The sequence below is a fragment of the Mesoplodon mirus genome, assembly GCF_964341445.2.
Source record: "Mesoplodon mirus genome assembly, chromosome: 14".
NCBI classification, from domain to species: Eukaryota; Metazoa; Chordata; class Mammalia; order Artiodactyla; family Ziphiidae; genus Mesoplodon; species Mesoplodon mirus.
The window spans coordinates 57302986-57327667 of record NC_138990.1 but is presented as its reverse complement, the minus strand read 5'-3'; positions in this window follow the sequence as shown (position 1 = coordinate 57327667).

Sequence of the window (24682 nt, the reverse complement as noted above, 5' to 3'; positions counted from 1 at the left end):
CATTAGGTGAAAGAGAAAAAGTGATGGTCAATAGTAAAGTAGCCAAAACATTTACTAAGCTACAAATCTCTATAAATAACAACAACAAGCTCACTCCTGCCCTCAGATTGCTCACTTTCCAGGTTAAAAAGATCCTCTGGCCCCCAACTGGCCTTAGTAAATTGGCCTTAGTATAGTCTTGTTAGACCTATAACATATAAAAATGTAATAAATCTGTAATATATTTGCCAAAAATAGCACAAAGGAGGCAGTGGGAGCAAAGATGTATTGGGCTAATAAAGTGACTATAGGTGGTAAAGTAATAGGTGTAACAATGTACTGTTGGTTTTAGAACATTAGTAGTTATAATACATATAACAAAATTATTACAAAAAGGAGGAAAAGGAATGAGCTATATAGGAGTAGTATTTCTCTGTATTTCTGTAATTAAGCTAGTTTAAATCTGAAACTGATTCTGATAAGTTAATATGTATATAGTAACTCTAGAGCAACCACTAAATAATAATTCAAAAACATAGTAAAAAATCATTAAAGGAATTAACATGTTACATTAGAAAATATTCACTTAGTGAAAAAGAAATCAGTAAAATAGGAATAGAGGAACAAAAAAAGACATGAGACATATAGAAAAAAAAGTACAATGAAACATGTATACTCAACTATATCAATAATATTAAATGTGAGTAGGTTAAACAATCCAATCAAAAGGCAGAAATTGTCAGACTGGATTAAAAACAAGCAAATGAAAAATATGATCCAGTGACATGTCTATAGAAGATACACTTTAGATTCAAAGACACAAATGGATTGAAAGTTAAAGGATAGAAAAATAATAGATCATGCAAATAGCAACCATAGGAAATATTAAGTTAGATAAAATAGATATTAAAATAGAAAATGTTACTAGAGATAAAAAGGGACATTTTATAATGGAAAGAAGCCAATTCATCAGAAAGATACAACGATTGTAAACATAAATCGGCAAACGTTTAGCTAGCTTGACCAAGAAAAAAAGAGCCTCAAGACATTAAGAGGGGACATTATTACCAATCTTACAGAAATAAAAAATGATTAAAAGAAATATTGTGAACAATTGTATACCAACAAATTGACAACTTAGATGAAATGACAAATTCCTCGAAAGACACAAACTACCTAAACTAATTTAGGAAGAAATAGACAATCTGAGTAAAATTATAACAAGTGTAGAGATTGAATTACTTTTCAAAAAACTACCCATAAAGAAAACAAATACCCAGGTGACTTCATTTTCAGTCTAAAAATGAAAGTAAGAAGACAATTCCATCCACAATAGCATCAAAAGAATACCATACTTAGAAATAAATTTGTCAAAAAGTGCAAAACGTACTCTGAAAACTACAAAACATTTTTGAAAGAAATTAAAGACGATCCAAATAAATGGAAAGCATCCCATGTTTATGTATCAGAAGATTGAATACTGTGAAGATGGCATTACTCCCTAAACTGATCTACAGATTCAACATAATTCCTATCAGAATTTCAGCTGACTTCATTATAAAAATTGACAACATGATTCTGAAATTCATACTGAATTGAAAGGAACCAGAATAGCCAAATAATTCTGGAAAAAAGAAGAACAAATAGGAGAATTCACACATCCTAATTTCAAAACTTACTACAAAATAATGTAATGAAGACAGTGTGTTACTGGCAAAGGATAGACATATAGCTTAACAGGAATAAATTGAGACTCCAGAAATAATCCTATACATCTAGGGTCAACTGATGATCAACAAGGTTACCAAGACTATTCAATGAGAAGGAACAGTCTTTTCAACAAATAGTGCTGGGACAAATGGATATCAAGACACAAAAGAATGAAGTGCATTTCATAAAGAAAAGTTAGTTCAGAATAGATGGAATACCTAAATGTAAGAACTAAAGCTTTAAAACTCTTAGAAGAAAGCATAGGGACAAATCTTCCTGACTTCAGACTTAGCAAAGGATTCTTAGCTATGATAGCAAAAGTATGAACAACAAAAGAAAAAATAAATAAATTGGATTTGATCAATATTTAAAACTTGTACTTCAAAGAGTGCCATCAAGAAAATGAAAAAACAATACACAGAATGTAAGAAAGTATTTCCAAATCATATATCTGCTAAGTGAATTGTATCTAGAATGTATAAAGGACATTTACAACTGAGTAATAAAAGGACAAATAACCCAAGGAAAAAATGGGCAAAAAATCTAAATAGGCATATCTTCAAGAAAGAAGATGAAAGAAGCCAGTCACAAGAGACCACATATTATATGATTCCATTCATATAAAAGTCCAGAATAGGGAGATCCATAGAGACAGAAAGTTGATTACTGGTTCCTTAGAGCTGGGGAGGATGGAAGGATAGGAATGAGATGAAAATGTTCTAATATTGATTGTGGTGATGGTTGCACATATCTGCGAATATACTAAAAACCATTGAATTGTATGTACACTTTAGCTCAGTGAATGGTCTACCATGTGAGTTATATCTCAATAAAGGTGTTTTAAAGAAGAAGTTCAGGGGCTTCCCTGGTGGCGCAGTGGTTGAGAGTCCGCCTGCCGATGCAGGGGACACGGGTTCGTGCCCCGGTCTGGGAAGATCCCACATGCCGCGGAGCGACTGGGCCCGTGAGCCATGGCCGCTGAGCCTGCACGTCCGGAGCCTGTGCTCCGCAATGGGAGAGGCCACAACAGTGAGAGGCCCGCGTACTGCAAAAAAAAAAAAAAAAAAAAAGAAGAAGTTCAGACACTGTGCTAACAGACAGTGTTTAATTACTATGTCAGTGGTGATGCTGGGAACAAGTCAAGAAAATTTATTTAGAAGAAATGACATTTGAGCTGGTTCTTCAAGGGTAAGTAAGAACTGTATTTAAGCTCTTTTTCTCATTGCTAGTGTTGAAAGATAGAATGGGTTTTTTTGCTATTAATTTGCCTTGAAAACTTGCTGTGTGCCTTAAAAATCTTTAGTAAAAGATTCCCTGCATATGCTTAGACAAAAAAAAAATATTTTAATCACCAAAAATTGAATATCTGTGATCTTTTTAAAAATTACAATCCTCAGCTCCCTCTTTAATACTAATAATTTGTGTCGGACATCCACTCTAAATGATCTGTGCTAACACCATGGCCTGCTGCTTTAGGTAACTGGAAGTGTCAGGTAATCTGCCCAGGTAAATCAAAGCAATGTTGATATTTTTGGACGTTCTGTTTTTCTGTCTCCTTTGAGTTGACAGTCTCTATCCAGATGGGCAGTGGGCTATTTGAGATTTTTATACCTTACACAGCTGGGAGGGCTGCCAGGCTAATGGTCACTCATTGAGAGTTAACTGGCATTTACCCATTTTTCACTCATTTATCAATGTCTTTAGTTCTTCAACAAGCTTGTGAAGGTTACTATATGATAGACACTGTGATGTGCATTGGGAATACAAAAGCAACATTTTGCTTTTGACTGACTTCTTTCATCTAGCGTATTTCCAGAGTTCATCCATTTGTAGCATGAATCAATACTCCATTCCTCTTTCTGGCTGAATAATATTCCACTGTATAGATATACCCTATGCTGTTTATTCATTCATCTGTTAACAAACATCCCAATGGTTTACACCTTTTGGCTATAATGAATGATGCTGCTGTAAATATTTGTGTACAAGTTTTTGTATTGACATTTGTTTTCATTCCTCTTGGGTATATACTCAGGAAGGGAATTGCTGGGTTACATGGTAATTCTATGTTTCATCATTTGAGGAACTGCCAGATTGTGTTCTGAAGCAGTTGCGCCATTTTATATTCTCACCAGCAGTGTATGAGGGTTCAATTTCTCCCCATGCATGTTATCTTTTTTGCTATCTGAATTTTTTATTCTAGCTATCCTAGTGTTTGTGGAGTGGTATCTCTTTGTGGTTTCGATTTGCATTCCCTAATGACAGCAACATGACTTCCCTGTCCTCCAGGAGTTCACAGTCTAATAGCCAAGGGTGGAGAGGTTGGAAAAACCTACAATATGCCATATGTGCTTTAGAATACCTGGCGGTGAGGTCTGGAAAGACTTCAGAAAGGAAGAGACACTGAGCTGAATCTTAAAAGCCTGAGGGCATGCTCTTCTGGCAGACAAAGGTGGAGTGTATGCATGTGTACATACTTTTGCGGAAAGGTGCAGAACTTTCCAATGAAAGGAACATCTTGTGTAAAGTACCCCATAGTGAAAGAGTGTGCCCAGATGCACTATGTTATATCCTTCTCCATGGCATTAGACAAATTGATGTCAATACATTAAATCCTGACTTTCTCATTTACAAGTTTCACAGAGACTAATATAGCCTCTTTCATTGGAAGCATGATAGGCCTTGAACCTCCTTAACAAGAGATCTTTTCCTTATACACACACCCCAAGGCATCCTCCAGAGTTGAGAAAGATCTCTCCAGCCTAGAGTACTGATTATCCAAGCTAAGGCAGGAAGCTGGCCCACTTCCACAGCCAACCTCACTGAGAACATGCCAACTCAGTTTGGCCAACGTAAAATGGGCAAACACATTTTGGAATATACAAGCTTCTCATACCTTGGATGTTCCTAAGAATTCCGGAGGTTTTAAGTTAAGCCAGTCAAAGTATCTGCAAATTCTTTGAACAGAAAGGAGAGTCCCGCACTCTGTTACACATAGTCACTGTGGGTCCTAATGTTATCAACCGCCCTGCAAATTAACCTAACAATGCCTTACATTCATATCATCCCTTCCAGTGTGGGAAGCTATCCCACACACATTAATTCATAGGATAATTCTAGGGTAAGAAGGTCAAGGGTTCGCATGAGGAACTAGCAGATGAAGAAACAGAACTGTGATGTGACCAATGTCAAGCAGCTCGTAAGTAACAGAGCGAGGACCAGAGCATGGTCTTTTCATTCACATCCTGAATTCATCATCCAGAATCCACTCTTTTGTATTCATTATGGTTTTATTTTTCTGTCCTGACAAGAAGTCCGAGGTGGGCAGATCAAGATCACTACAGCAACTCAAGACTGCTGACAAGAACTGAAATTCTTTCGTCTGTCTGGTCTACCTTCCTTGCTTTGCAGGCCTTTGTCCTCCTGCTTGTCCCCTCCTGGTCATCAAACAGCAGCTGCAATTTCAGGCTTTGAGTTTGCTCTCTCAGAAGGAATTAGGTAGAAGGGGTAAAAGGGCAAGACGGGTAAAATCTGAACCTGTCCCTTTTCAACAAGTAAATAAAAGCTTTCCTGAAGACACGCCTAGGGGCCTCCTGTTTACACCTGCTTGGCCAGAATGGTGTTACATGGTCATCCCTAGTTGCAAGGGACAAGGAGAGAAAAGAGTTTTGCTTTTGCACTTCTATAGTAGAAAAAGGCAAGGAAGGGAGGGTATGGAATGACTCCTGGGTAAGGTCACCTTCTACCAAGCCCATCACTGAGCTACGTTTAGTCAGTTTTTAAATATCATATCTCAATTTTCACTAGAAATAAATTATTATTATTATATAGAATATATAATAATATAAAGGGAATAGATTATTATGCAGATAATATATAATATATTATACATAAAATGTATATATAAATATATAAATATTTATATAAATACATAAATATAGTATTTGCATATATATAAATTGCTGGGAGGGAGGGAGGGAGAGGTTGGAATCACAGAATATTTTTAATAAAAACAATGTTGCCTCCTATTGTTCTGGCCTTAGTGCTGTTGCACAGAGATTACTAAAACCTAGGAGTGTTCTAACTTGTCATAAATATATCTGTTTTGTATCCTTCTCTCTTTTTTCTTCTATAGAAATGTTAAAACCTACACAAAGTGAGAAGATACTATAATGACCTCTCTATTCACAGGTTGATAGGTGTACCTATAGACTACCTGCAAAAATGATTATTTTGTTAACCTTGTTTTGTCCATGCCTCCCTTTTTCCTCTGGAATATTTTAAGCAAATTAGCTCCATTTCAATATACCAAAATGAATTTTGCCTGTACGCCTCAAATTTCTTTTTTCTTCTTTTTTTCTAACAAGAGATTCCACAAGAGTTTTAACATGATTTTGAAAAAGTTAACCAGTGGGAAATGTTATTTGAAAGGTCTCTCTCTCTCTCTCTCCATATTTTGACCCCTTATTACACAAGTAACAACAAATTGAAAAAAAGAGAGAGAGAGAGAGAACTTTAAAACTGGAAAAGCTAGATTTCAAAAGAACTGGGACTTCCTATGGGAGTACGTCTCACCTCTCTACTAGACAGAGCGGGATCTATCCCCCTCCACACCCATCTTACCACTTAAAATGTAGGTCACAGTTATGTGTCAGTTAAAGTACCACTGACAGTTAACAAATGTAGTAATTAGTATTCCATTCAGGTTTACATTCCTTAACATTAAAGAAAAAAATTTCCTGAATCTCAAACCATATGCTAGATGGTCGCTTAGTAGGAACTGTCCCAATTATCCTAAGTGAGAAGCTGTTCAAATAAGAACCTGGCCCTTCCTCCTCTCTTAGAGATTTTGATTACTTTGACCAGGTGCTACTGCCTTATCCTTTAAGACAAACAATCCAGAGTATTAACAACTATTCCCAGTTAAAGAAATACCTTGTGTATTTATTCATCCCTATACAATGTTATCCATTGTTCAGCCATTCATTCATTCATTCCCTAATATTTTTCAGGTCTCACATATATATCTTATCACGAAAATCTTTAAGGATGAAAAGCCTAGTAAGGAACTGTAATCATATCTGTTTTCACAGAGCTCAGGAAACCCATCTCCTAAAAGCTCTATGTGGGAATCAGGTGAAAACTGGTTGTTCTCTAAATGTCTGGAGAGCAAAAATGCCAATCTGAACGTGTATTTGCGAAAAGGCATAGTGGCAGGATGGTGGGGTGGAAAACGGGCCTGGCTGGAAGGATCTCTATATGTGTATTTTTATCAGCCATGTGTTGGATGAAGCGGAGTACTGCCAGATAGCTTCTTTTCGACAGCTTGGAGTTACTGTTGGGAACAGATCCATGTATGGAAGCGAAAGCCGAAAGGCACAGATAAGCAGAGATCCAGCTATGCAAACCATGTTTAGAGACACTTAAAGGACAAGCATCCCAGGTCCTTTCTTTCTGGTAAATTTGGAGAAACCATCACCCCGGGTCTTTTTTCACATCCAGCCCATGCGGACTGATCAGAACCGGCTCCACAGAGGTAGGTGCAGGGCTTTTGTGATGAAACGTTATCTAAAAGATCATTCGTGAATATTCCCTCCCAAGCTCTTGATGTCCCTTAAGGGAAGCTGCCAGATAATATTTTGGAAAAAAAAAAAGAAAGATTTGGGTTGGGGCTGGTGACTAAGAGGTATTTAACAGCTCTGCCTTCGCAAGACAGGGCAGCTTGGTTACAGAGGGAAAGAGTGGCAGCATGGAATTGCTCCCAAATAGAATCCCTTTGTCCGGGGTCACTTACTGTTCGGATTTCTGGGGATACGAATCTCCCTCGATATTGCCAGCACCTTTGAAATGGGCCCCAGCTTCTCGTGGGTTCTGATGCAGTGCATTTTAGGGGAGGGAGGGAGGATTTGCCCTTTCCATTGCTTATGCGTCCAAATCCAGCATAAACTTCACATGTGTGGCTAGTTCTTCCTTAGACCTAGGAAGAGCTGCCTGTAAACGACGTTATTATTTTTGGCAGCTGAAGTCAGTTTTGCAGTGTTTCTCAGCAGATCGGAGGTTGATTACATCCTGTTCAAAGATTCTTGGGTTGTTTTCACAAACATGGGGTCTTGCGCAAGTTGAAATTGCTGAAACCAGCTTTAAGCACTAGACTTTTCTCAGTACCTTCGACGTTTTCTTTCTTTTTGGCTAATGACTGAAAACTATGGAGCTTGAGGGGAAAGCTCCATGACTATAGTTTTGCCATCGGTAACGTTCGGGGAATGGTAGATAGTGGCAGAATCGCAAAAGCTAGATGTCTCAGGGTCCAAAGTAAAATCATGACTATGAAGACAAAACAATATCAGAATCGCTATGACTCTAGTTTCCATTAACCCAGCCAAAGCATATCAGTTACATGTTGAAATGCTATTCAGTTAATTACCAACTTGTAATCATTAGATCATTAAGTAGTTCTTTTAAAATTGTTAGCAAAGTCTGTGAACCTCTGCAAAACACAAAAGTCAGGGGGGAAAATTGCAGGTCTTATCTATAAAATGTGTGTTTTCAAGGTTGAACTAAAAGAATTTTTACACAAGATAATGGAATTTAAATTCAAATTTTCTCTTGCTGAGAATATTGTGTCTATATTTCAAGGAAGATTTGAACCAACTCTTAAGTTTTTTAATCTTAAGATAGAATGTGAGAAAAAAAAGAAAGAAAAATTGAATATAATATTTTCCTTCTCTGATGACAAAACATGACATGGAAAATGATTAATAAACAAGTGTAAAAAAATAATAAAACAGCTTGTAATACTAACCAAGGGGATGTTCTTTGGATAAATTAGATAGCTGGGAAAAGGATACAGGTGAAGTGACTTTAGTTATGTAGTGGTTTCTTTCAAGTTGTGGATGTTCTCTAATACCAAAAAAAAAGTGGCAGGGAAAGAGAAAACATGGTTCTATTTCAGTAAGAATATCATCACTAAAATATTATTATTATAAATTTTCATCAAATTACTCCTGTTCATGTCTAGTCTATTTAAACTGACAGCATGTTAAATTAACAACACATTCAAACTAACCCTTTCCACATCTCTAAAGTAGGCTATTTTACTTCATTTAAAAATATTGATTGGCCAAAAAGTTCGTTCGGGTTTTTCCGTAAGCTGTTACGAGCAAACTTTTTGGCCAAGCCAATACTAATATTCTGTATCTGCAGGAGAAAGAGAGAGGGAGAGAGAATAAACTATGCCTTCTTTTTTTAAACTAACAGAGCTAACTAAGCTGTCATAACTTTAGCTAAAGTGGAACAGGCCTACAAAAGGATGGTTTTAAAATACTTAAACACTACATACCAGCCGGCTTTCCAAAAGGAACTGCTCCAGCACAGCAGGAGTTTTGTCAATTTTCAATATTTAAAAGGTTATTCTAAATTATGTCACTAGTATTTGTGATAAGATGCAATACGTATATGACATCATCTACTGTTTTCTCATTTGCTTATTGCCAAGTACATTTCAAGGGTGCACTTCTCATGAGAAATGTCTGTTCCTGTTTTTTTTTTTAGCAAACAAATTTAAGAAGTGTAATATAAGTAATAAAGAATGACTTATTGCTATTTTATATATATAGTACGTCATCTATGGAAAAAAAATTGACCATCAACTACTAATGACTTATGACTTCTTAAGCATTCGGTGATGACTGTATGTGTTAGAAAATCTTGAGATCGTATTTTGAGAAGAGAATTGGAAGTGTTGACAGTCTTTTGTGGGGAAAAAATGACATGAATGCTCTATGCTATAGTTAGCTGATGTAGGAACAAATTTACAGTGGCCAAGGATAACAGGAAGGTTGAAATTTGTCCTAAGAGCATAGAGCACAGATATGAGGATTCTGTCTGTGAAGGGCCAGGTTGGATAGTTCCTGGGCCTGGTTGATGGTGCTGCAATGAGTAGGGGGAACAGACTTTTTAGGGGCTTTGATGGCAAACAATATCCCTGAAAATGTTGGGGGAGAATTTGTATGAAAGTAAGAATTTGTATTAAAAATATCCCTGAAACTGTTGGGGGAGAATTTGGATGCTTTTCCAAAGGCATGGAAAATTGTGATCCAGAGGAAAGGTCATTAAGTTTCAAGGAAATGATAACAATGGTTACTCTAAAAAAAAAATTCCCTTGCAAACTTCAAATAAAATATATTTTTCTCCAGTGATTAAAAATTGAGTGGTCCCAGACAAACCACTGAAGATTACAAGATTTTTTTAAATGACGTTAAGCATGAGACTAGTAGATGGTCCTGGTGAGGAGTTAGAAGGCCTGAGAGGTTGTATAGTTTCTCCAAGGTCAATCCATGGAAAGTGAAGGGATCCAGGTCACCTGATCAGAACCCATCTGCCCATATGGCTCCTCTTTCAATTACTTAAAATTACACTTCCCTTTCAATTGTCCTGGTGAGATATTAGAAGAAAACTCCATGGCAGAGAATTGTTAAAGTTGTTTTCAGGTATATAAAGTAATGAAAGGGGAACAAATTCCCATGGCACTTAGCTGAGGAGAAAATGGCCTTTCCTATTTCATCAACTTCTTCCCATGAGATGATCCATGGTTCTCAACACTTTAAAATCACTTGGTGGGGGTGATGTTCACTGCACCCCTGATCAACTAAATATGCTCATGGGGTCCAGGCAAAGGTAGTTTATTTTTTTAATCTATCCCATGAAATCCTAATGTGCAACCAACATTGAGAAGCCCTTTCTTTTTGCAGTAAAAAAGTGATAACCAGTCCAGTTTATTTCATGGGAGGGGGTGGTGTTTAACAGAACCACAGATGAAGATAAAAAATGTAATTTTTCCAAGAAAGATGACTTTTCTGGAAGTTTGATTGATGTAATCTTCGCTGACAGGGCGTCCCTATTTAAAAGTTTCAACATATTTAAAAAGAAGTTTTCTCTACAATAAAGTATTGATATAGATCTATTTGATATCTCTCATACTCCCTAGGCTGAAACCTATGTGAATGCTGACCACAATTATTGAAAGGTAAAGATATATATATGTATATGTGACATTATGGTTCTTAACTATAGCTGCTAAATGAAATTTCATATTGTTTTAGCAAATTATCAAATAGTCATCTTGAAAGGGCATATTAAGTTTGGATAGCAACAGTTTTCTAAGGATTAGGCAAAACATTCTCTTTTTTGCCCTTTGCCTTTCTAAATGTCAAGAACTTTGGAGAGAGGGTGTGTGATTTTACTCAGAAGATATATTAATTTATCACATATCAATACATATGAATAAGAAACTAACACTAGCCACAATACCAAGAGGCAATGAAGGGCTACAAAAGACTCCTTTCATTTAAGTAGGAACTGAAGGCTGGGCTCTCTGAGGCCTGCAGAAATGATTGTGGGTTGAATGCAAGTAGAGATAAAATAAATAACTCCTCTAGATTCCAGCTCAGGGCAAAGAGGACTCTTCGAGAAAGTGGGTAGAGCAGTGATTAGAGTTATGACTGCTGAGGGTGATTGGAGTCTGACAGCCTGAGTTTCAGGTCTGGCTCTTCAATGTATTAATGGCCATGTGACTTTGGACAGGTAACATCATCTTTTTAAGCCTCTATTTCTCTTCTCTGCAAATTATGGATAACAATGACCATATTGAAGGGAAAAATTGGCAAAGTTCAAATAAAGAGTTTAGCTTAATGGCCTGTAAATGGTGGTACCATCTTTGTAAAGATGTTAAAATCAAATGGATTTTTCTTGAGACTAACTTCTCTGTCACTAGAAATATTAAACAGAAGAGTGATCACATCTCAAAAAGAGATGTATCTCTTTTTGAGTATAGTATAGATGAATTCTTAAATTCCTTTCAAGTCAGTTTCTAGAATTAACCCACCATTAACTTTGAACATTTGGCAGATATTGATTAAATACTCTTGAACTGATTGATTATGAAATTGAATTCCCCTCTTACTCCAAATCATACCATGGTGAGTCTGGAAACTATCATTTAAGATATCAAAAATAAATAGGTACAGATATATATTCCCTCATGAATATAAAAAAACTTTCAAAAATTAAGTCATATCTTAATAGAGGAGAAGGGCACTGGTTAAAAAGGTATTTCTTAAATCATTTTTCTAAACAACCTCTGTTTTAGGTAGAGATAGAAGAATCCATTGAATATTTACCCTATTCATAGTAATGTATTATATTCCAATTAATAATAATATATAATAGTAATAATAGCTCTAGTTCTTTAGTTTCTCCAGCAGCTTGCCCTCTGAGAGATAAGATGCAATCGTATGTAAAATGACATATATACTATTATCTATTATGCTGTTATTATGCTATTATCCTTCATAAGCTGTTATTGAATTTCATTCAAGGAAATATAATTTTAAAAACTATTTCCAAATCTTAACTAATTTTACCACTGCTTTACCCATATGGATAAAATATTAAGAAATAAAAATTCTTTTTTTTGGTTAAAACCCTGAGTTCTAGATTCAGACAAATCCATAAAATCCATAAAAAACTACACTTCTTATTGTCATGTTGGTCAAGTTACCTAATAACTATATTGACATACGTTGTACTCCACTATTTTCCAAGCGCACTTCTAAGCAAGTCACATATATTAATTCATACATTCTAATAATTACCCTAAAGATTGGCAACCACTCTGTGAATAGTTATGCAAAGAAATGTTGGTAATATGCCCAAGGTCACACAAGAAGTAAACAGAAGAGACAAGCTTTGAAGCCCCTTCTTAGCCTCTGTGTTTTCCTGTCCCGCTACTCTTTCTTGGCCTTTTAAAAATAGAAACAAATAGACTAATGTATGAAAAATTAATGTACGAAAAGTATTCAGCATAATGTCTGACAAGAAGTGAGAGCAAACCATGTTATTCTCAGATTATTGCCCACTTAATCTGTTTAATGAGTAAACTAATCATTTGAAACAATGTTTCTAGTACCAACTATATAAGAAATGGTATTGATTACTCTTTATAAACTAACATTTATAAATTGTTGATTGGACACTTTTCAGAAATAGAGGTTAAACTGTTATTTTAAAGAGAATGGACTGTACTCCATTTTCTTTCCCTCCCTATCATATTACCTACTTTTCCATAAATGTGTGTCAAAATGTTTACATCCTTCCCCCAGTCTTCACTGTTATGTAGCGAAGATGATTTGTATAAAAAAGGGCTTCCCTGGTGGTGCAGTGGTTGAGAGTCTACCTGCCGATGCAGGGGACACGGGTTCGTGCCCGGGTCTGGGAAGATCCCACATGTCGCGGAGCGGGTGGGCCGCTGAGCCTGCACGTCCGGAGCCTGTGCTCCGCAACGGAGAGGCCACAACAGTGAGAGGCCACGTACCGCAAAAAAAAAAAAAAAAAAAGATAAAATGAGATAAAAATCTTTTAAATGAAAGTTAGTATTGTATTCAGGGACACATCTCACAGACATATTAAACTGCATTTAAACTCCAATTCAAACTTTTAAATGAAGAACAAGAGCTCTACCTGGCATTCAACTTACATTTTAGATTATGCTTATGCACATCGGACCTTCAGGAATTCAACACAAAATTTTCACCAGTATTGTAGAGTTGTGTATTCGTTTTATGAAAATTATAATGAAATGTATTTTAGCTATGGCAATACAAATTATAAAGAAGTTATTCACTTATTTTTTTGCAAAGAGAATGTAATGAAAGATTACCTCTTTTTACTTTTTATCAGGCTAGTGCAGAGGAATAGAGGTCAAATCCACCTTATACCACTCTATTTTTACTCTGTTACACATTCAAGATCATTTGTTATATTGTTTCCCCAGAGATGATTCTGCTGCTATTAATTTAAATATTCTTTTGCCTAAAAAAGATAAATATCTACTTTGATTCATGTAAGAGATAGGGAAAGAAAATCAAAAGATTAGCGACTTAAACAAAAAATGGGGTTTCTGCAGTTCCCATAAATCTATAGTCCCTAATAGGTTACACTTTTTAAACTATCAACGATCAACAACACTGTCAACAAACAGCCATTATAATTAACTTAAAGCACATAATTTCCTAAGCAATTCAAAGCACTGAAAAACTAAAACAAAAACACAGTATGCTAAATACCAAACACCCAAAGTTTCGTTATAAGGAAACAAAATTGAAGTAACACTTATATACTTAGCTTTTGTTCAGTATGTGTGTCCCAAAGCCACAGTTTAGGCCCATGATCTTTTGGGGAACACAGACTAAATAAATAATTTAGAGAATATATGTCCCAAAGCTCTTTTTTTTTCATATTTGTTTTTCATTTTTTTCATTTTTCAATAATCTACTTGGGTCTAGCTAAAACAAAATATGCCCAATTTACTGGATAATTTTATCTATTTTTCAAGGGAACACCTAATAAATATTCATCGACTAGTTTGAGAACCAGATCTCCAAAAGTTCAGCAAGGTTGTGACCTTCCAAACCACATCTTCCAAAATGGGATCTGAGAAGGAATTGTTCTTCAATATCTTTGGTGAAATCAAAGGTTCCATTATCCAAAAACAGCATCTGTGATATATTGTATAAAATGAATCTCCATCTCAGATATTCAGAGGGCACGCTAACATGTCACTAGCTCTGAGAAATCCTGCAGAAAGATAATCTGGGCATGACCTTGTTGTTAAGCTAAATGATGATTTAGAATCCAGATGAGAGGTAGCCCATTCAATGCCCTCCCTGACCTCACAGCATCCATGGCAAACATCAATCATGTCATCATCACTGACTCAGCCTAGATTTGCCTCAGAGTCATTCTCAGTGGACAGTTGCAGGCACTCACCACTAACTGACAAGAGTTAATACATAGGATGAAATATAGCTGTCATCCAATCATGGAAAAATCCCCTGGAAATATCAATAGTTAACTCTGAAAGAATTGATTAAACCCAGGCCTATGGTTTTAACACAAAGGACAAGCTATTTAATGGGTCTCTATGCAAAAAGAGTAGAAGGATGCCTAGCTTACAGAATTTAAGTTCCAACTTGAACAGCTTCATCCATATACATGCATAGCTCTTCTAAAAGTATAGAAAAGTCTTTTGAGTATGTTTTTTGTTGTTTTGGGGAGGTGATAAAGGCACAAATCATATGTTCTCTTTTTTTTTTTGCGGTACGCGGGCCTCTCACTGTTGTGGTCTCTCCCGTTGTGGAGCACAGGCTCTGGACGCGCAGGCTCAGCGGCCATGGCTCACGGGCCCAGCCACTCCGCGGCATGTGGGACCTTCCCAGACCGGGGCACGAACCCGTGTCCCCTGCATCGGCAGGCAGACTCTCAACCACTGCGCCACCAGGGAAGCCCCATATGTTCTCTTTTGATTCAGCCTACTGTAGAAGATATGTTTGTGTACTTGTGTATTTGTATGCCTGTGTGCTTTTTTTTATTGTGTTCCCAGAGCACTTAGAATTGAGCTCTCCCAGCATTTCGCACCAGTAAAATTATGTGGTTCTGTCGCTATACTAAACTCATTGAGTTCCTGGAGCTACATTAAATACCAGGAGACACAGCACTGAAGAACTTAGTCTGGTGGGGCAGAGAATCACAGGAACAGGCTGTCGCAAAGCAGTTTCATAAAGAACTATGGGAAAAAGTTAATAGCACAGGCCGGTGGTGACCCAGGGAGGCGGCAGCATATGCGAAAGTCTGGAGGAAAGAGGAAAATATGCCACATTAGGGATGAGAAACAACAAATAGTTCAGCATTGCAAGAGGTGGCTTTTTGGTTGGGTTAACTTGTTTTTGACTCTTTACTGAAGTATAGTATACCCACAGAAACACGTGGCTGTGCAGTTCAACGTATTTTCATAAATAGAATTCACTCACATGTCCGTGTATTCAGCACCTAGATCAAGACACAGAACCATTATCAGCACCTCAGAAGGTCCCCTGATAACCCTTTCCAGACATTTTTCCCCTCAAAGGTTATCACTAGATTGATCTCTATCAGTGTTTTGCTATTGCTGAGATTTGAGGTGTGGATTAGCCAGAGGTGAGCCTGGAAATGCGATGGCAGGGAAAAAAAACCCAAAACACTCCCTTATCTTGTTAAGAAGGTGGAACTTTGTTCTGAAGGCAGTGGCAGGGGAATGGGAGGTGAGGGGGTGGAAGTACAGAAAGGTCGAGCCAGGACTGTGACCAGATTTGTGATACCTCTTAATTTTGTATCTCCACTACCACTTCCTGACACAAAGTAGGCAATTAATGTCTGATGAATAACTGAGTGGCTAAATGAATATTCTTTACTTACTCGAAGTAATGTATTTATTATTGAAAATCATGTAAAAGTATTCAAATACTCTAACAAATCACACCTGCGCTAAGGAGATACCAAAAAAATATTTTTAAATGATTACTTCGTTCTTCTTGTAAGAACCAATGAGATAAAGCATGTAATATGTTTAGTTCCTAGCACATAATAATTACTCAGTAAATGGTAGCTATTATTGTTATTCATTCAGTAAGCATTTACTGAGCATCTACTATTTCCAAACGCTGTGCTTTTGTGTATAAAATGATGACTCAGACACAGTCCTTTCTCTCAAAGAATTCATTAATAAAGGTGCAGGATGTAAAGTTAAAGAAGAGAACCATTCCAGAGATTGATAACAAAACATTAATCCAGGACAAGTCAAAAAGCAACATAAAGCTGAGAGGGAAGGTAGAAACCAAGCTAAAATGTTTATGCCTTCTTCAGTGGATCAAATGTGTGCTGTGATGAAAGGGAGGATATATTGGGAAGATAAACCACGGGGTGATGAGTAAGAATTGCTCTAAAGAAAGTTTTTAAATGACTATAGTATAGCATTCATCTCTAGGGTTATATCTACCTTGTCTGTTTGCCTTTGTATTTATATGCATTGGCTTAGGATGAACTAAATGGAACCGACCAGAATCCTATTGGGGAATTGATATGTATGCTGGGAAAGGGAAGGATTTTAATTCTTCTGAAATGGCCAGTATTAGGATGATGTCTAGAGATCATGAACCCAATCTTTGCTGCTTCATGGTAGGAGCTTGATTTAGGATGGAGAGTAAAGCCGAGTGAGAAGATACAAAGAAAGAGTTCCTTTGATACTATGATCCCAAGGTTATAACACTATCTGAAACTTGGGCCTCTCACTGCATCCACAGGGGGATGATATATTCTTATTAAACTTTGCTCAGGTCCCACCTGTGTAAGAGATGAGATGGGGCAACACTATTGAAATCCCTGCCAGGTGGGCAACAGGCAACTCCCAAAGGGCTTGATAAGGAACAAACCAAAAGGTGACAGGTGTCCCTATACCTGTTGAAGGACTTGAAGGAACATTTCCCCTCCTCAGTGTGTTTCCCTGTCTTCCTAGGAGTCTGTACTGTGTGGTGTCTAGAAAGTCTCTGCTTTTAAGTGTTTCTGGTTCGATTACAGATCAATTTTGAAAAACAAGGAAACAAGAAAGGTAGATTTAATCCATATGTTTCAGAACACTGCATGCCAGTCAAAAGAGAGCACGTGCCAATCAAAATACCTAGAACTGAGGGAGATTAATGAAATTGGCAAATTATTTTAAAATGTCAGTGTTCTAAAGTGAGCAAGGGTGAGCATTTATTTTTAACTGTTTTGCTAATATGTTGAAGAACTGAACATTATAGAAATGGTATACAAAGAGGATATACACACTCCAATGGAGGTACTGGAGTGCTAATGTAACTGCGGTATTAGAGTTATAACTCAGACAATATAAACACAAACAAAAAGCACAGCAGGATAAGGAGACAGAGAAAGGGGGGGAAAGTGCTTTTAGATGGGGGGGTCAAAGGAAATGAAATTTGAGCAGAAAGCTAAATGCAGTGAGGAAACAAGTCAGGTGAATAACTGGGGAGAAGATTTCCAGACAGAGGGAAAAACTAGCAAGTATAAAGGCATTGAGGTAGGAGCATACGTGATCTGTTCTAGGAACAATAAGAAGCCTAGTGAGGCTCTATAAAAAGTAGGAGAGGGCTTCCCTGGTGGCGCAGCGGTTGAGAGTCCGCCTGCCGATGCAGGGGACACGGGTTCGTGCCCCGGTCCGGGATGATCCACACATGGGATGATCCCACATGCTGCGGAGTGGCTGGGCCCGTTAGCCATGGCCACTGAGCCTGCACATCCAGAGCCTGTGCTCCACAATGGGAGAGGCCACAACAGTGAGAGGCCTGCGTTCCGCAAAAAAAAAAAGTAGGAGAGTGATAAAAATGACATCAGAGATATAGGTAGCAGCTAATTCATTAGGTCTTTGAAGCCCATAGACTTGGAAGACTCGGTTAGGGGACTTTAATTCCAAGAGTGCTAGGAATCTACTGAAGGATTATGAACTGAGACATGAAATGAACTAACTTACATTTTTAACACTTAATTCCAGCTGCAGTAGGGAGGATAAATTGTAGAAAGGCAGTAAATAAATAAATAAAGCAAGCAAGCAGATGATAATAATAGACACCTTACAGGTCGAGTGTCTACATAATTGGTCATCAGAATCAGAGCATTTTTGAGAGTAAATGGAGGAAGAATTATAATCACACTGGATCAACAGCAGTGAACTGGGAATGTCCCAGGCAAACTGGGACATATGCTCGCCCTAATTAAAGGGCTGTTTTCAACAATAAATTAGTACTGAGTAGGTGTTCAAAGAAAATCAGCCAAAATTAGTAGCTACCAAACTCTTTCACCAAATACTAGTGAACTGAGTATTAATGGGCTATAAACTAAAAGTAATTCCATGAGAGAATAAACTAGGGACTACAGGGTTAAACCCAGGTAAACTGGTTCTTACTAAAGGAGTTCTTTTAAGAAGCTAATTTGCTTTGGGAATACCTAAGCACTGTTGATCATATGCAGTGCTTCTCAGTTATATGTCTATAGATTTTATCTTTTCAAGCAGATAATATCTTGTGACACCAGCCTTCTATGGAACTCAGTATGGGGAATAGCAGTGCAGGAGAAAGGTATGGTTCAGGGATAGCGTGGAGTAGACGATGGATGGATATGATTCTAAGATCTGACCCAGGCATTTTAGTTCGATTACTGGGTAGATAACTCAGTGGTGTGTGGAGCTCCAAACTGCAATTCAAAAGCAGTGTCACGCTGATTTAGCAGCTACCAAAATAGCAGGGTTGTTCTTAACCCCAGTAGATGCAAAGAAGCCTGTTTTTCATTTTCCATGAAAACCTAATATTTGCTGTGTGCTTGTGGTTCTACGGACTTAAGTTTATGCCTGGGAATTTTTAAAAGTAAAAGGTTCTTGGTGCCCTTTCCTTCTCTAGTAAGGACTTGGGATCAGAGTCAAGGACAGAGGACCAGAAAAACAGATTCTGAATTGCCATTGACACAGAGGCCAGAAACACGTGTGGAAAACTAAATATGTAAGGTATGAAGGCAAGAAGATGAGTTCAGAAATGAAAGAAGTACCTAACCTTGCCAGGTACCCAAGCAGAAAGTTGTCCTGGGTCCTAGGGTGGCAGCTATTGCTTGCAGCTTCTTCCCATACACTCTGACGGGAGTTACGTGGGTGAGTTAGCAATCAGAATGCTTGGGAACTGTCACCAACTTCTAGACACTGGCTTACAAATGATCCGGAAATTCTTAAAAGGTGCTCAAAGAGTGCCTCTCTACACCTCTTCTTCTACTTAATATTTCCTTTGACGGGGCAGTGTGAGGGGATGGTTACCCTCTATGCGCCTGTAACTACTACCAACAATAGTAGCTAACACATAAAGCAATTTCTACGCATCAGGCACTTTCCTCAGTGCTTTTACATACATTAACTCATTAAATCCTGACAATAACCTTATAAGCTGGATCCTCTTATTCTCATTTTCAGGTGAGGAAAATGATATAGGGAAGGACTAAGTAAACCTGCCTAAGGTCACACAAATAATAAATAGTAGAGCTGGACAAATCTGGTTCCAGAGCCAACGCTATTCCTCACTCTACTATGGGCAAGTTCTTCATAGAAATTAATGGAGAAAGATAACTTTTTTATCTATTTCTAGTTCTTATGATCACATAGAACGTGATTCCCATTCCGACTGACATCACTTGAAGTCTCTGAAGACCAGCAGTTATTATATTTGTCTCAAACTTTATGGCTCCAATTTCTTAGTGGGTCCCCTTATGACATGTGTGTGAATTCCTACTTAATTTAATGTCTGAAAACTCACCTTTGAATGTGTTTTTCCATTTATTTATTTATTTATTTGATGTGTTGATGGGGTTGAGAGCCACAGCTCAGTCCAAAAGTACTTGCAGGTGATTTTGAGGGCTCCGGGTGCAGGACATTGAGACCCACTCTTTTTAAATTGCATCTATTAAGACGTCTGTGGATCCTGAATGCCATCCAGTCTGTTTTCATTTTTCAACTTTGACATCTATTGCAAATGTAGTGAGAATGGCTTTTATATCTTTATCCTATACTCTGACAAAGTACTTAGCCAAAGGCAAGGACAGTGCCATGCAACACATCAGTCACTTTCCATGCAGCCTGTGTCAGCAATCTTTGAGCACCGTTATTTAGTAAGGACTCCACCTAAACGCATTATCAGGCAGTCCATATTCTTCCATTTGGTCCAAAGTGCTTCTGTGTAGTTATGCAAAACATCCTGATGAAGGTCAGAAATCATGTACCAACAGCATTTTTCTCTTCAGTTAGTTTAATATCCCTCACTGTCATGAGGTTAGTCTGACTTGACTTTGAACATTGAAACTCTGTTTGCTTATTTGTACTTTCATGGCTCCTTTTCCAATCTCCAGAGTTCCTCAAAGAGTACTGACTGATTCAACGTTCTCTTATTAAAAAGGTTTCATACATTCGAATGTAATTTACTTATGCAAAGTGTCTGAACAAATTTAGAGGAACCAGCTACTATTTTACCATCACTTTTATCTTTGACTCTAGTTTCCCGTTACTAATATTTACTGTCCACCCTCCCATCCATACATTCAACTGTCTATTCAACCTATTTCCACAGATCCTCTTACTTAAACCTAATATGTTTCAAATTAAATTCATCTTGCTACTACCCACCTCACCAGTGTTTCTGGTTTATATAACACTTTGATTAACCTTAAACCAAGAAGTCAGCTTAGACTCCTTTCTTTGGCTTGCTGTCTCCCCACCACAACAAATCAGTCCCTGAATCTTTTAGTTCGTACCCCCTGAAGTCTCTCATATCCATTACTGCCTTTTATAGCTTATTACATGAGTTATTGCAACAGCACGCTAAGAGATGCCCTTCCCCCATCCTGGCCACTCCCAACTATCCTCCACTTGGTTGCCAGAGTGATCTTGTTAAACACAATCTTGATCTGGCATACACATATGTAAAATCTTTTAATGAATCCCTGTAACTTCCAGGATAAAATCCAAATTCATTAGCTTGGGACCAAAGACCTTTGAAATTGTAGCCCTGCGTACATTCCTAAGCTTGGCCCTCTCTATCTCCCAATAAATGTTCTTTGTCCCGGCTTCACCAGACTACTTATGTTTCACTGAAATAGTCAAGAGTGGCTCAGATCTCCATTTTCTCACGTGTTCATTGCCGTCTTTCTTCAGTGTTTTTTTTCCCCTCTTTTCACTTAACAAACCCTGCACTTGCTTTAAGACTCAATACAAGAACCATTCTCTCTGTGATGCTTCCCTCCTCATTATCCGATTCTGATTTGTATCCTCCCTTTGTGTTCCTGCTGCACTCTGCATATGTCTCGTGATAATACTTAGTATTGTCAAGGTGTATTTTTCTGCCTCCTCATTTGACTCTAAGCAACTTGGGGACACAGACTTATCTTACTCATCTTTACACATGAAGGACTTTACATATGAAGGCACAGTATCTAACATACGATGGGTGTAGTCCATAAATGTTTATTGAATAATGAAATAAATAAGTCAAAATCATTCTCATTGGATGAAGAACTAGAAGAAAATGTATGGTAAGGAGTTATGTTTGTCTCTTGTCTTCCACACGCCCCCAGCAGGAGGTCTATTCCTCATTTAGCTCCAACCTGTTGAGCTAATTTTAAAAATCTTATTTGTTATTTACATTCTAAGGTCCACCTGACTAACTTATAAACATATTTTTGTAGCATTACTCATTCACATGATGTGTGGACTTGGGTGGTTAAGTCCAGAATATACAGTCTGGTTATTGTAAGGCTGCCCAAACTCACCAATCTCAAAAGCTATCAACCTTACCAGCCTCAACATGAGAGGACTTACATGGAAGAGAGGGTGATTGAAATATCTCTCTTTTAGATGAATATTTTCCTTTTAATTATTTTGTCTTCCAATATTCAAAAATATTCTGAGAATAACTTCAAAAATCAAGCACTGGTTTATCTGGTTATAAAGGGCAAAAACAACCATGGTGGTAATGAAAAGCTTCCATTAGCATTTTTAGCAGGGTTATCCAGATCTTCATCCACATTTTGAAGTACTTGTCATGAGCAGTATTTTCTGTGTTCAGGCAGTTCTGAAATCCTTTTGGGCAATATTTTGAAAAATGGGTTTTAATCAGACAAAACCAAACACAGCTTGGGTAATACCTCCATTTGGATCTGGAAACTTGCCTCAGTTTACCAATGTGCACATGTGAAATACCAAGCATTTCTAGTCACAGCATCTGTTTATTTAGAGCAATGTGGTATCCCATTTAGATAACATCTAAAAAATTAAATAGAACCTAAAATTTGACTTAGGCTTTGTATTTTTTCCATTTATTAGAGTTAAAGTGTTTCCTGCCAATGAGGAAAAACATGATAATGAATAAGCAGTGAGTGCCTCATAACTGTTAGAAGAGTTTTCCCCAGAATTCTTCAAATGTACTGCTGAGTGGGATTGCTTTATTTTTTAAAAAAAAAAAAAGATAAAATGATACTCTTTGAGGACCAAATAATTTCTGACACCTAACAACTGAAGAATCACTGACAGTCCATTATGACAAAGGTTAACCCTAACAACAAAGGAGGTAAGTCTTTATAAACAGGCACCAGTTTCAAGGCTTGGAGATTAAAAGGAAAACTATTACATTCAGAATTCTATGTCCTGGCTCCAAATTCCAATTTTGTCACAAAGCGAATAATTAGCAAGTCACTAATCTTCTCCAGACCTCTGTTTCCTCTATGGGGTGAGGTAGCTGGACTTGGTAACCACTGGAATCCCTTCTTGCTGTAAAGTTTATAGTCAAAAGTTACATGAAACAATGGAGTCATAGACTTGTAACAAGGCTCTCGTTGTACATGTTGGGTTTTTTTTCTGCTGATACATCTGTGATTTGTTCCTAGGCCCACTCTTTGTTCTTGATATTGCTTATCATTTTTACATAAATTGTCCTAGTCATTGTCATCTGATGAAAAATAAGGAAGTATAATTGGAAAAGAAATAAAAACATGCTTTAAGAATTTGTCCTGGACTTGGACCCTTCTCTTTTCTCCTAAATTTTTAACATAGGCTGCGTTGTTCCTCAGAAGACACTTTACTTTCAGACACAAAGAGAATAATTACAAAAATTATTATTATGACTCTCGTTTGTTGAGCTACTACATTCTATCTAGGCAGACAAGCCAGAATTTGAATATATGTCTGCCTGACACTAAAATTTATGCTTTATCCACCATGTCTTATGACTCAGATAATCACCATGCAAAATGGCATTATTTATTTCATGACCATTAAAGAGATTGTGGCTATGAACAATCATAAAATTGTGTATCAACTGATATATAGCTTTTCAACTTTATCTTCACTTTATTTAACATGGTGCTTATGTTAAAGGTAAACAGACAAATCTAGTATCAAATTCGTCTCCCAGCAGTATGACTTCTCACTCAAGTGTTAGCTTCAGTTCTTCATTTGTAAATGAAAAATAGTAATATAGGCTTCACTGGGTTTGGTGGGGGAGGGATGGCCAAATGAGATGATGGGTGAGAAAACATAAAACCATGATATATGACAAATAGTTCCCTTTCATTGTTTCCCCGTGTATTTCCCTCTGCATTTTCCATAGACAATACAACAAAAATCATCAGACAGAAAGACAAAAATTCTTGCCGCTGATCCCAGCTCTGCCAATGGCTGACACAAATTACATTCATGAATGCGTGACATGAACTTTCTTGAACATCAGCCAAAGGAAAGATGAAACTAAATAACCTCTAGATCCCATTTGGCTTTACATATTTATAATGTATTTAATCTCAAAACAATTTCTCACACTTGTGTTTCCTCTTTGGAACCTGGGGTTTATTTTTAGTGTATGCAGTAAAAACATTTTTCAAAAGAGCTATTGGATTGAGGAAAAAAATACCCAGGTACCTAAAAGAAATAACAAGGAAAATGGGTATATCATCAAAAGGCAGTGGGACAGCAGACCTGTCAGGTTTCTGTGTTATTAGAACTTGGGCCAAATGATTCAAATATTTGATTGTAGTGATTGCAGAGGCCTGCAGAAGGGAGAAGACACATTTGGGTAGATTGAGTCTGACCTCACGTTCCTCAAAGCTGCAAAAAGGGAAAAAGTATCAATTAAAAAAAAAAAAAGTTGGGAGAAAGAAAATAAAGAAGGAAACCCCATTACAAATGCAGTATATAGGTACCAATGCCTGTCCACTGGCATAACTAATATGGGAAAAATCACTGGATGATGATGGCAGAAGAACTGGGGTCTAGGCTAGGTTCTCCAACTCACCAGTTCTGTGATCTTGGTAAATTTATTTTCATTTTCTGGATCTAAGCTTCTTCTACCATGATATAAGAGCTTGAATTGGATGATCACCAAAGGTCCCTCACAACGGTTGAATTTTATGTACAGGAGAAACACAGATGTTATGTATTATCCTTTTTGATATGGAGAGAACCTCTTTTGTGTTAGTTTGTCTTTGGGCCTTACAAATGCAGAATATAAATTCTGTATTTTATCAAGCAGCTTTTTATTTTCACATT